The following is a 12,747-nucleotide window of genomic DNA, read 5'->3' as shown; positions in this document are numbered from 1 at the left end:
ACTGCAACCTCCGCCTCCCTGATTCAAGCAATTTTCCTGCCTCAGCCTCGTAAGTAGCTGGAATTACAGGCACGTGCCATCACACTCGGCTGATTTTTGTATTTTTAATAGAGTTGGGGTTTCACCATGTTGGTCATTGAATTTTGATAGGGAGATAGCCAAAGTCAGACTGATTTTCCTTATCCTTTTTAGTTGACACGTTCTTTTTATATGGATAGGACATTTTTTTCAGGGTCAGACATGGAGAAGATTTACTGTAATTAGTCTCTTAGCTATTGGGTCCCTCTCCCACTAGCTAAGTAGGCAAAGAACAACCCCCAACTTCCAGGGAGAATGCAGGAAATCAGCTAATTTTTTTGTGTTCTAGTTTTGTATGTTTTAGTGTTCACATGTGCATGTACACATAGATATGATTGATGCAATATGGGTGATTATGGACATTCGTTATTTACCGCGTCCCCACTATGTGCCTTAAACTCTGCTGTGCGCTTGATTTATACCTTTGAATATAAGTTCTTGGACTTATGAAGCATATAGTCAATTAAAGAGCTAGATTTTTGAGAATAGTGAAGCAACCTATTTTTTTCTTTTTAAGAGAGGGTCTGGTTCTGTCGCTCAGTCTGGAGTGCAGTGGTGCCAATCATGGCTTACTGCACCCTCGACCTCCTGGGCTCAAGTGACCCACCCGGGCCTCCCATAGTGATAGGCATGAGCCACCACACATGGCCAAGCAACGGTTATTTAATTAGAATTGTCATAAGTGCAGCCGTGACAAAGTACAGAGTGTTATAAAAGTATAAAACAGAAAAACATAACCTAATTTGGGAGATTTGGGTAGGTTTCAATGAATAAGTTACAAATTAATGAGAGAACTGAAGGAGGAACTGGCTGGGTGAAAAAGTTGTGAAGTGAGCCTTGTGGGCAGAGGGAATTTAATGTGCAAAGGTCCTGAGATTGAACAGAGCTCGAAAACTTACAGAAATTGAAAAAAGGTTAGTGCTGTTGCAGCATTCTGAGCAAAGAGAGGAGAGTTGCCAAGATGAATCTGGCCACATCATATAGGACTTTGTGGGCAACGTTAAAGAACTGTGACATTAGCTGGGCACGGTGGCTGATGCCTGTAATCACAGCACTTTGGGAGGCCCAGGTGGGCGGTTCATATGAGGTCAGGAGTTCGAGACTAGCCTGACCAATATGGTGAAACCCTGTCTCTACTAAAAACACAAAAAAATTAGCGGGACGTGGTGGCTCACACCTGTAGTCCCAGCTACTCAGGAGGCTGAGACAGGAGAGTTGCTTGAACCCGGCAGGCAGAGGTGGTAGTGAGCTGAGATTGCACCACTGCACTCCAGCCTGGGTGACAGAGCAGGACTCCCTCTCAGAAAAAAAAAAAAAAAAAAAAGGAATTGTGACATCATCCTGATAATATAATTATTAGAATTTTTTTTAAAGTAGTAAGTTTTTTAATCCACTGAAAAATACAAGAGCACAGGCCAGGTGTGATGGCTCATGCCTATAATCCCAACACTTTGGGAGGCCAAGGCAGGTGGATCACGAGGTCAGGAGTTTGAAACCAGCCTGACCAGCATGGTGAAACCCCGTCTCTCTGAAAATACAAAAAAATTCGCCGGGCATGGTGGCGCGTGCCTGTAATTCCAGCTATTCAGGAGGTTGAGGCAGAAGAATTGCTTGAACCCAGGAGGCGGAGGTTGCAGTGAGCTGAGATCGTGCCACTGCACTCTAGCCTGGGCGACAGAGCTAGACACCCTCTCAAAAAAAAAATAAAACAAAATAAAACAACAACAAAAAACAAGAACACAAATCTACGTTTATTTATTGACTTTTTATTAGTTTAAATCCTTGAGGGATCCAGCATCACTCGGATTCTGTGTCCAATAGCCTTAGCACGAAGATTGCTTCAGAATTTGCCACGAATCAGGTCACTGTTTCCATGGGCCCAAGTTGCCTTCTCCCAGATTACTCTGGTTTTGTTTGGTTTGCTGCCAGGAGTCAATGTATTGTTCTTTGCTTTGTGTACATAAGTGCATCTCTTGCCCAAATGGAATTTTGTTTCATCACGGGCATAAACATCTTCAATTTTAAGAAGAGCTGTCTGCTCCCTTTGGTTCTGGAGATGCGCTTATGGCTGGCAAAAATGACCTTGGACCACAGCTTTCCAGACATAGTTCCTTTTAGAAGTCCTGTTCCCAGCAGACCTTCACAGGAACCAAGATGGTGGGAAGAGAATTATTAGAAAATTTTTAAGCCAGGGGGAGATGTACTCAAATTATGGTTTTTTTTGGTGTTGTTTTTTGAGATGGAGTTTCGCTCCTGTTGCCCGGTCCGGAGTGCAGTGGTGCAGTCTCGACTCACTGCAACCTCCTCCTCACGGGTTCAAGCGATTCTCCTGCTTCAGCCTCCCAAGTAGCTGGGATTACAGTCATGCGCCACCATGCCAAGCTAATTTTGTATTTTTAGTAGAAGTGGGGTTTCTCCATGTAGATCAGGCTGGTCTCGAACTCCTGACCTCAAGTGATCCACCCACCTCAGCCTCCCAAAGTGCTAGGATTACAGGCATGAACCACAGTGCCCAGCCAAATTTTGGTTTTTATAATGCAGTATTACTTAGCTGAAAATGGAGGATGGACATGGGCACAAGTGGAAATGCAGACTCCAGTGAGATGACTGAGAGTCTAGCAAAAGATGAAGGCATTTGATAGTGAAGTCTAAAGAAGTGTATAGATTCACAAAGCATTTAAAACGTAGCATCAGGCCGGGCGTGGTGGCTCATGACTATAATCCTAACACTTGGGGAGGCTGAGGTGGGAAGGTTACCTGAGTCCATGAGTTTGAGAATAGCCTGGGCAACATAGGGAGACCCCCATGTCTACAAAAAAATAAAAATATTAGCCAGGTGTGGTGGTGTGTGCCTGTAGTCCCAGCTACCCAGGAGGCTGAGGTGAGAGGATCACTTGAGCATGGGAGGTTGAGGCTGCAGTGAGCCATGATTGTGCCACTGCACTGCAGCCTGGATGATGCAGTGAGACCCTATTTCAAAATAAAGTAAAAAAAAATAAAAAGGTAGGATCCTGGGAGTGTGGGGATAAATTTGATGTGATGAGATGATCAAGAGAGCTGCCGTACTTTTCTGAAGTAATCTAGGTTCCTCTCACTCCTCACAGGAAAACGAAAGATTTATATTTTCTTTCTGGAATAAGGCTTTATACTATTCAGGAAGCAGAAAGTAAACATTGAAAATTTGGTCAACATGACACATAACCTAGGCAAACATAGTTAGAGGAAAGAGGGAAATGCCTATAAAAGGAGCTAAGTAAAAGCTATACAGCTCGGGGGCTTTTTGGGGGAATCAAAGGAATTAGAGGAGTTTCCATTAAGGACCTACTTTTTGGACTCAACCCACGGCTGTGCTCCCCTGTGTCCTCTCACCCTTCCTGGGCCTCATGGGTCACCCTGGTTTCTGAGACCTAGCCTCCCATGGTCTGACCCTCACCACTGTCACCTGCATCCCCTTTGTGAACCTTGGGATTGAGGTCTATCTAGTTTCAGCCTCTGAGGCCAAACAACAGTGCCTCTTCTACCCTAATTAGATATAACTGTGTTTCCTGGTTAATAGCTATCAGTTATTGAACACCACACTCCATACCATCTGCTTTACTCTGCATGGAAGCTATCCGATATCACGTTTAATCCTTCTAACAACTTTGAGGAAGATTCATTACCATTCTGCATTTTAAGATGAGGAAATGTGGAAAAATGAAGGTCAAGGAGTTTAAATATCTGGCCCAAGTTAATAATTCCTGTAATTGGAGATCTGAGATTCCAACGTTGATCCACCCCACTCCATAGCCCTGACTTTACAGGGTACTGTGTCTGGTTTATCCTCTCTGCTTCACCTCAATCTTAACTCTGCCTAAGATTTGTGAACCTGTCTGGAAACATCACTTGGATTTCTGATCATTTTGTTTGCCTGGCAGTGTTGAGAAGTGGGGCCTGTAAGAAGTGATTATGTCATGAGGGCTGTACTCGTGAACTGGATTAATGCCATTATCTCTGGAGTGGGTTAGTTATCAAGGGGGTGGGTTTCTGATATAAAAAAATGAATTGGGGCCAGGTGCGGTGGCTCACGCCTATAATCTCAGTACTTTGGGAGGCCGAGGCGGGTGGATCACCTGAGGTCAGGAGGATGGTCAGGCTGGTCTCAGGTGGATCAGCTGACCAATATGGTGAAACTCCCATCTCTACTAAAAATACAAAAGTTGGCCAGCATGGTGGCATGTGCCTGTAGTCCCAGCTACTAGGGAGGCTGAGACAGGAGAACTGCTTGAACTTGGGAAGAAGAGATTGCAATGAGCCGAGATTGTGCCACTGCACTCCAGCCTAGGCGACAGAGAGATATTCTGTCTCAAAAAAAAAAAAAGAGTTGACACCACTTCCTCTCCCTATCTCTTGCCCATCCAACAAGGCCCTCACTGGCACCTTGATACTAAACTTCCCAGCCTCCGGAACTGTGAGAAATAAATTTCTTTTTAAAATAAATTACCAGTTGGTGGCATTCTGTTATAACAACACAAAGCAGACTAAGAGAGCTTGCCATTCTTGTACTGCATCCTGATCCCTTCTAACTTTGCCATGATGGCACACAGGAAGAGCCAGAGTCCAGTCTCTGAGAAAACAATTTCTGTCAGTGTAACTTTGATGGGGACATTTAGGGCAAGAGGATTAATTACTGGGCAGCTTTACTGCTTAGTTTACTTTTCTTTTTAAGACAGAGTCTCGGCCGGGCGCGGTGGCTCAAGCCTGTAATCCCAGCACTTTGGGAGGCCGAGACGGGCGGATCACGACGTCAGGAGATCGAGACCATCCTGGCTAACAGGGTGAAACCCCGTCTCTACTAAAAATACAAAAAACTAGCCGGGCGAGGTGGCGGGCGCCTGTAGTCCCAGCTACTCCGGAGGCTGAGGCAGGAGAATGGCGTAAAACCCGGGAGGCGGAGCTTGCAGTGAGCTGAGATCCGGCCACTGCACTCCAGCCCGGGCGAAAGAGCAAGACTCCGTCTCAAAAAAAAAAAAAAAAAGAGTCTCGCTCTGTCACTCAGGCTGGAGTGCAGTGGCATGATACTGGCTCACTGCAACCTCCACCTCCCGCCACCTAATCCTGGTCCTGCTTAGTCTGCTTGATTATTCATTATTTTTCTCTTAAGTCTTTTCTTGTATGCTTGGTTTTCTTCAAGACCGTTTTGATTAAAGCCACTTTTTGTTTCACTGCTGTTTTTCTCTGAATGTGAACACAGAAATATGTGTTAGGTTTATATATGCAGCTGTTTATTCCTGCATTATCTTGTATTTGTAAAAATCTGAAATAAACTACGTGTCCATATTGAGTCTGATTAAATAAAAGATGATAACATATGGCCCAGAGTGGTGGCTCACGCCTGTAATCCTACCACTTTGGGAGGCCAAGGTGGGCTAATCACTTGAGCTCAGGAGTTCAAGACCAACCTGGCCAACATGGTGAAACCCCATCTCTACTAAAAATACAAATATTACCCGGGCATAATGGTGCATGCCTGTAATCCCAGCTACTCTGGAGGTTGAGGCAGAAGAATCGCTTGAACTCGGGAGGTGGAGGTGAGCCGAGATCGCACCACTGCACTCCAGCCTGGGTGACAGAGTGGGACTCCATCTCAAAAAAAAAAAAGAAAAAATTAGCCAAGTATGATGGTGTGTGCCTGTAGTCCCAGCTACTCCAGAGGCTGAGGTAGGAGGATTGCTTGAGCCCTGGAGGCAGAGGTTGTGGTGAGCCAGGATTGTATCGCTGTACTCCAGCCTGGGCAACAAAGCAAGGCCCTGTTTCAAAAAAAAAAGAGAGGTTATTGGACTTTAGATTGATTGGAGCTTCGAGATTTTTGTTATTTTTTTAGTTTTCTTTACCCCTTAAAAAAATATTACCATTGAGAGTAAGCTTATTTTAAAATTAGATTTGTTTGTTTTTTTTTGTTTTTGTCTTGAGACGGAGTTTTGCTCTCGTCACCCAGGCTGAAGTGCAATGGTGCAATCTCAGCTCATTATAACCTCCATCTCCTGGGTTTGAGAGATTCTCCTGCCTCAGCCTCCCAAGTAGCTGGGATAATAGGTGCCTGCCACTACGCCCGGATACCTTTTTTTTTTTTTTTTTTTTTGAGACGCAGTCTCGCTCTGTAGCCAGGCTGGAGTGCAGTGGTGCAATCTCCACTCACTGCAACCTCTGCATCCCAGGTTTAAGTGATTCTCCTGCCTCCGCCTCCCGAGTAGCTGGGATTACAGGCACCCACCACCACGCCCGGCTAATTTTGTATTTTTAGTAGAGAGGGGGTTTCTCCATGTTGGTCAGGCTGGTCTCGAGCTCCTGACCTTAGATGATCCGCCCATCTTGGCCTCCCAAAGTGCTGAGATTACAGGCGTGAGCCACTGCACCTGCCTGCCACTACTTTCATTGCTGAAAACCACAATTACTTTTGCACCGACTACACCTAGCAGCTACTGTTTCTAACTTACATATCTAAAAGTATTGGTTCAGGTCTCAATGGTACAATTTATTCAATGACATTAATATGCAAAGGGTTTTGTGTTTCTGTGGTGCAGTGGGTTCTCAAAGGACATTGTCAAAATCTCTAAGGAGATTAACCCAAGTTTGTGGGCTGTTTCTGGGATTTCCAAAATTTAACAGGTGCTGGGGTACAGAAGAAAAAGCATAAAGGTTGAAGCTGATAGACATGGGTACAAACCCTAATTCATCTCTCAGTTAGTTTCAAAACAGAAGCAAAGTTAAACAGTCTAGGCTTTATTTTCTCATCTTTAAAATAGGGAAAGAAATATTAACTCAGAGGGTTGTGGGGAGACCTGAATTAGAGTATGCCCATGGAGCAACTGGTGAATGGAAGGTGCTCAAGTCCACAGGTGTGTCCTCACTTCCTCTAGTAAAGAAACAGTGCAGTAGGCCTGCCACACTTGCAGTTTACATCCTAGATCCAACCAACTACAGATCAAAAATGTTCAGAAAAAAAAAAGCAATAATACAACAATAAAAACCATACAAATAAAAAAACAGTATAACAACCATTTAAATCGCACTTACATTGTATTAAGGTATTATAAATAACCTAGAGATTTAGAGTATTTGGTACATACAAATTTGACACCAGAGTATATTAGGGACTTGAACATGCGCAGATTTTGGTATCCGTGGGGAAAGAGGAGGGTGTCCTAGAACCCTGGAGGCTTGTGTTAAAAATGCTGTTTGCCGCTGGCCATGTTGTGCGGCAGAGCCGGCGGCCGTGGGGGCTGATGAGTCTGGCTCTGGCTTCGGCCAGCGGAGCCCCAGCCTGAGGCAGGAGCCTCAATGTCTCAGGCTGTGCAGACAAACGGAACTCAACCATTAAGCAAAACACGGGAACTCAGTTTATATGAGTTACAATGAACACCTCAGTGACTGTCTTACAGGAGGCAATAACAGATGGCTTAGAAATTGTGGTTTCAGCTGGGCGCGGTGGCTCACGCCTTTAGTAATCCCAGCATTTTCGGGGGCGAGGCGAGCGGATCACGAGGTCAGGAGATAGAGAACATCCTGGCTAACACGGTGAAACCCCGTCTCTACTAAATATACGAAAAATAAGCCGGGCATAGTGGCGGGCGCCTGTAGTCTCAGCTACTCCGAAGGCTGAGGCAGGAGAATGGCGTGAACCCACGGGGCGGAGCTTGCAGTGAGCAGAGATCGTGCCACTGCACTCCCACCTGGGCGACAGAGTGAGACTCTGTCTCAAAAAAAAAAAAAAGAAGAAGAAAAGAAAAAGAAAAACAGAAATTGTGGTTTCACCTCGAAGTCTACACAGTGAATTAATGTGCCCAATTTGTTTGGATATGTTGAAGAACACCATGACTACAAAGGAGTGTTTACATCGTTTCTGTGCAGACTGCATCATCATAGCCCTTAGAAGTGGCAACAGAGAATGTCCTACCTGTCGGAAAAAACTAGTTTCCAAAAGATCACTAAGGCCAGACCCAAACTTTGATGCCCTCATCAGCAAAATTTATCCAAGTCATAATGAGTATGAAACTCATCAAGATAGAGTACTAGCCAGGATCAGCAAGCACAATAATCAGCAAGCACACAGTCACAGCATCGAGGAAGGACTGAAGATACAGGCCATAAACAGACTGCAGTGAGGCAAGAAACAACAGATTGAAAATGGTAGTGGAGCGGAAGATAATGGTGACACTTCACACTGTAGTAATGCCTCCACACATAGCAATCAGGAAGCAGGCCCTAGTAACAGACAGACCAAAACAACTGATGATTCTGGGCTTGAGCTTGATAATAACAATGCAGCAATGGAAACTGATCCAGTAATGGATGGCGCTAGTGAAATTGAATTAGTATTTAGGCCTCTTCCCACACTTACAGAAAAAGATGACAGTGCACAGGCAAGACACATAAAGACTTTTGGTAATGCCACTGTTGATCACTTATCCAAGTATCTGGCTGTGAGGTTAGCTTTTTTTTTTTTTTTTTTTCTTTTAGTAGAGACGGGGTTTCAACGTGTTAGCCAGGATGGTCTCGATCTCCTGATCTCGTGATCCACCCATCTCGGCCTCCCAAAGTGCTGGGATTACAGGCTTGAGCCACCGCGCCCGGCCGAGGTTAGCTTTTAAAGAACTTCGAAGCAGGGTTGGGCATGGTGGCTCACGCCTGTAATCCCAGCACTTTGGGAGGCCGAGGCAGGTGGATCACCTGAGGTCAGGAGTTCAAGACCAGCTTGACCAACATGGAGAAACCCTGTCTCTACTAAAAATACAAAATTAGCTTGACATGGTGGTGCATGCCTGTAATCCCAGCTACTTGGGAGGCTGAGGCAGGAGAATCGCTTGAACCCAGGAGGCAGAGGTTGCAGTCAGCCGAGATTGCACTATTGCACTCCATCCTTGGCAGCAAGAGTGAAACTTGTCTCAAACAAACAAAAAAACTTCGAAGCAAAGGTGAATCAAACCAGATGAACCTTGATACAGCCAGTAAGAAGCAGTATACCATTTATATAGCAAGAGCTAGTGGCCAGTTCCCTCTATTAAATGGCTGTTTTTCTTTGGAATTGGTCGGTGAGAAATACTGGAAAATGAACAATCCCATGAAACTTTACTATGCACATACAAAGGAGCACAAAGGAGCTTTTAAAAACCAATTCTGAGACTGAAGTTTTTTATAGCCCATTTATTTAATATTAAAGATGTACTGGCATTACTTTTATGGACAGATCTTGGATATGTTGTTCAGTTTTCTTTCTGAGCCAGATTTGTTTACGCTATTCAAATATTTTCCCCTTAACTTAAGATTTCCTTTTTGGAAGGGACTACAATTATTCAGTACTTTTTTCTTTCCTTTAAAAAAAAAATATCTAAAGTTTCTTGTGGTTTTTTTTCCCCACAAAGTGTGGTTCCACTCTGAGCACCCTTTGATCCAGGAATTTTTAATAGTTTCTGTATTCTTAAAGATTCAGTTGGCTGTCCTTTTCCCGCTCCCCTCAAAAGATTTTTAGTCATACAGAATGTTAAATATTATGTATTCTGACTTCTTTCTCCCCAGAGTCTTGTATATTTATACTTTTCTATATAAACTGTAGTATCTTCTTGAAGACCCAAGGCTCAAATTTACTGTCCTGAAAAACAATTCTCATAGGATTATTCTTTTCCTGGTATTTTCTTCCATAATATCTCATTTTATTTTATTTTATTTTATTTTATTTTTTTTTTGAGACGGAGTCTCGCTCTGCCACCCAGGCTGGAGTGCAGTGGCCGGATCTCAGCTCACTGCAAGCTCCACCTCCCGGGTTTACGCCATTCTCCTGCCTCAGCCTCCCGAGTAGCTGGGACTACAGGCGCCTGCCTCGTCGCCCGGCTAGTTTTTTTTTGTATTTTTCAGTAGAGACAGGGTTTCACCGTATTAGCCAGGATGGTCTCGATCTCCTGACCTCGTGATCCGCCCGTCTCGGCCTCCCAAAGTGCTGGGATTACAGGCTTGAGCCACCGCGCCCGGCCATATCTCATTTTAAAAAGAAGTTCTTTATGAACTTAGTGCCCATTGTCATGCAATGTTATTTTTTTTTTTTTCCATTCTTCTTCCCTGTAATTTTGGAATTTCTGGTCCTGGAAAGAATCAAACAAAATCTTAAGTTCCATGAGAACTTGGTTCAGTGACATATTTTGCCGAAGAAAGAAAAATTAAATTGGTAGTAAAATATATTCAATATTATTCAAGTATTAAAAGAAATGCTCTTTGCAGAGGGAAAACACTGGATTAGTTAGCGTGCATCTAATTTTTTAATATGACCATTAGATGGCAGCATTCAGGCGGGATTTCCTGTATCAGACCAAACAAGTTTCTCCCCTCTTCACTTCCACCAAAAACACATAAACAAGCTATGCTTCCGAGTGCCTCAGTTGGAACAGCAATTGAGGGATACTGTTTAGGAATGCAATTGCCAGGGGCAAAACTAAAAGAATTCTCCTAGGTAGAGTTATAGTATATAATAATAAGAGTTGATAGTGTTTACATGAGCTAGGCATTCACTGTTCTAAGCACTTTTACATATGATAAAATAAAGAGTAGGTAAATATATTAACAAAACTCCAGTTCACAAACCCCCCTCTGATATAGAGGGGAACTATAAATTTTCTGTTGTTGTACAGACAGGTCTCACTCTCACCTGGGCTGCAGTGCAGTGACATGTGATCGTAGCTCATTGCAGCCTCCAACTTTTGGGCTCAAGCAATCCTCTTGACTCAGCCTGCTGAGTAGCTGGGACTACAGGTGCCTGCCACCATGCCGGCTATTTTTAATTTTATAATAAAATAATAAATAAAGTACATAATATATATTTCATATTGTTAAATATAATATTTATATTATATATAAACATAACATTTATAAATATATTAACATAACATTTGATATAATTAAAATATAATATTTACATAATTATAATATAATATAATAATAAGACTGGGGGCGGTGGCTCATTCCTGTAATCCCAGCACTTTGGGAGGCCGAGGCGGGTGGATCACTTAAGGTCAGGAGTTCAAGACCAGCCAGGCCAATATGGTGAAACCCTGTCTCTACTAAAAATACAAAAAATAGCTGGGTGTGGTGGCAGGCACCTGTAATCCCAGCTACTCTGGAGGCTGAGGTAGGAGAATCACTTGAACCTGGGAGGTGGAGGTTGCAGTGAGCCGAGATCACACCACAGCACTCCAACCTGGGCGACAGAGCAAGACTCCATTTCAATAATAATAATAATAATAAAAATAGCCATCATGGCCGGGTGGAGTGGCTCACGCCTGTAATCCCAGCACTTTGGGAGGCCGAGGCGGGCTGATCACGAGGTCAGGAGTTTGAGACCAGCCTGGCCAACATGGTGAAACGCCATGTCTACTAAAAATACAAAAATTAGCTGGGCATGGTGGCGCGCACCTGTAATCTCAGCTACTGGGACAGCTGAGCCAGGAGAATGGCTTGAACCCAGGAGGTGGAGGTTGCAGTGAGCCGAGATTGTGCCACTGCACTCCAGTCTGGGTGACAGAGCAAGACTCCATCTCAAAAATAAATAAATAAATAAATAAATAAAATAGCCGTCATGGTGCCAGGCACCTGTAGTCCCAGCTACTCAGGAGGCTGGGCAACCACCTTTGCGAAAAGGCTGTCTAGTCACAACTGCTTTTTCTTTTTTTCTTTAAATAGAGACAGACTTTTGCCATGTTGCCCAGACTGGTCTTAAACTCCTGGGCTCAACCCATCTGCTCGCTATGGCCTCCCCAAAGTGCTGGAATTACAGGCTTGAGCCACTGTGCCCGGCCTACAAATATTATTATTGTTTTTTTGAGGCAGAGTTTTGCTCTTGTTGCCCAGGTTGGAGTGCTATGGTGTGATCTAGGCTCACTGCACCCTCCACCTCCCGGGTTCAAGCGATTCTCCTGCCTCAGCCTCCCGAGTAGCTGGGACTACAAGTGCGTGCCATGACGCCCAGCTAATTTTTGTATTTTTAGTAGAGACGGGGTTTCACCATGTTGGCCAGACTGGTCTCGACCTCCTGACCTCAGGTGATCTTCCCGCCTCAGCCTCCCAAAGTGCTGGGATTACAGGCATGAGCCACCGCACCCGGCATGAAAGAGTGACCTTTGGAAACTGACTGAGTCTGTTCCTCTTCTTGGGAGCTCTTTCTTTTTTTATTTTTATTTTTTTGAGACAGAGTCTCGCTCTGTCACCCAGGCTGGAGTGCAGTGGCGTGATCTTGTCTCACTGCAGCCTCCACCTCCACTTGGGAGATTCGTATTGCTCCTCTGCGCTGAGAGGGAGAGATCCTAGGCCAGGCCCAGCTCTTCTCCAACCCTGCTTCTGCCCCGGAAAAACCACTGCCTAGAATTGGAGAATCCTAATCCTCTGATGCCCACCGATTCAGAGACCATGGAGCCTGAGAATTCTGACTGGATGTTGAGGAGCTAGAATGCCACGATGGATTAGCCCACTCAGATTCCAAGTGAGATCTCAGTGCCCAGGGCTGAGGTGGAAATGTAGCTTTGGAAATGACTGACCTGGTTCTGGTCCCAAATACCTCTTACTTCATCCCTGACCCTCCCCAGACTCAGATTAATCCACTAATCTGGTCTCCAAACAGGGGAAATACTTAGGCATCTTGTTTTCCTG

At 44.4% G+C, this 12,747-nt stretch overlaps 1 pseudogene; it reads left to right on the top strand.

Annotated features, from left to right (window-relative positions):
- Window positions 1-6,917: 6,917 nt before the first annotated feature.
- On the top strand, window positions 6,918-9,602 carry LOC117099236 (annotated as a pseudogene).
- The last annotated feature ends 3,145 nt before the right edge of the window (window positions 9,603-12,747 follow it).

The sequence above is a fragment of the Trachypithecus francoisi genome, unplaced genomic scaffold (assembly GCF_009764315.1).
Source record: "Trachypithecus francoisi isolate TF-2019V2 unplaced genomic scaffold, Tfra_2.0 Lachesis_group16, whole genome shotgun sequence".
Taxonomy (NCBI): Eukaryota; Metazoa; Chordata; class Mammalia; order Primates; family Cercopithecidae; genus Trachypithecus; species Trachypithecus francoisi.
The sequence above is the reverse complement of the archived record's forward strand: the minus strand, read 5'-3'. Positions and strand labels throughout refer to the sequence as shown.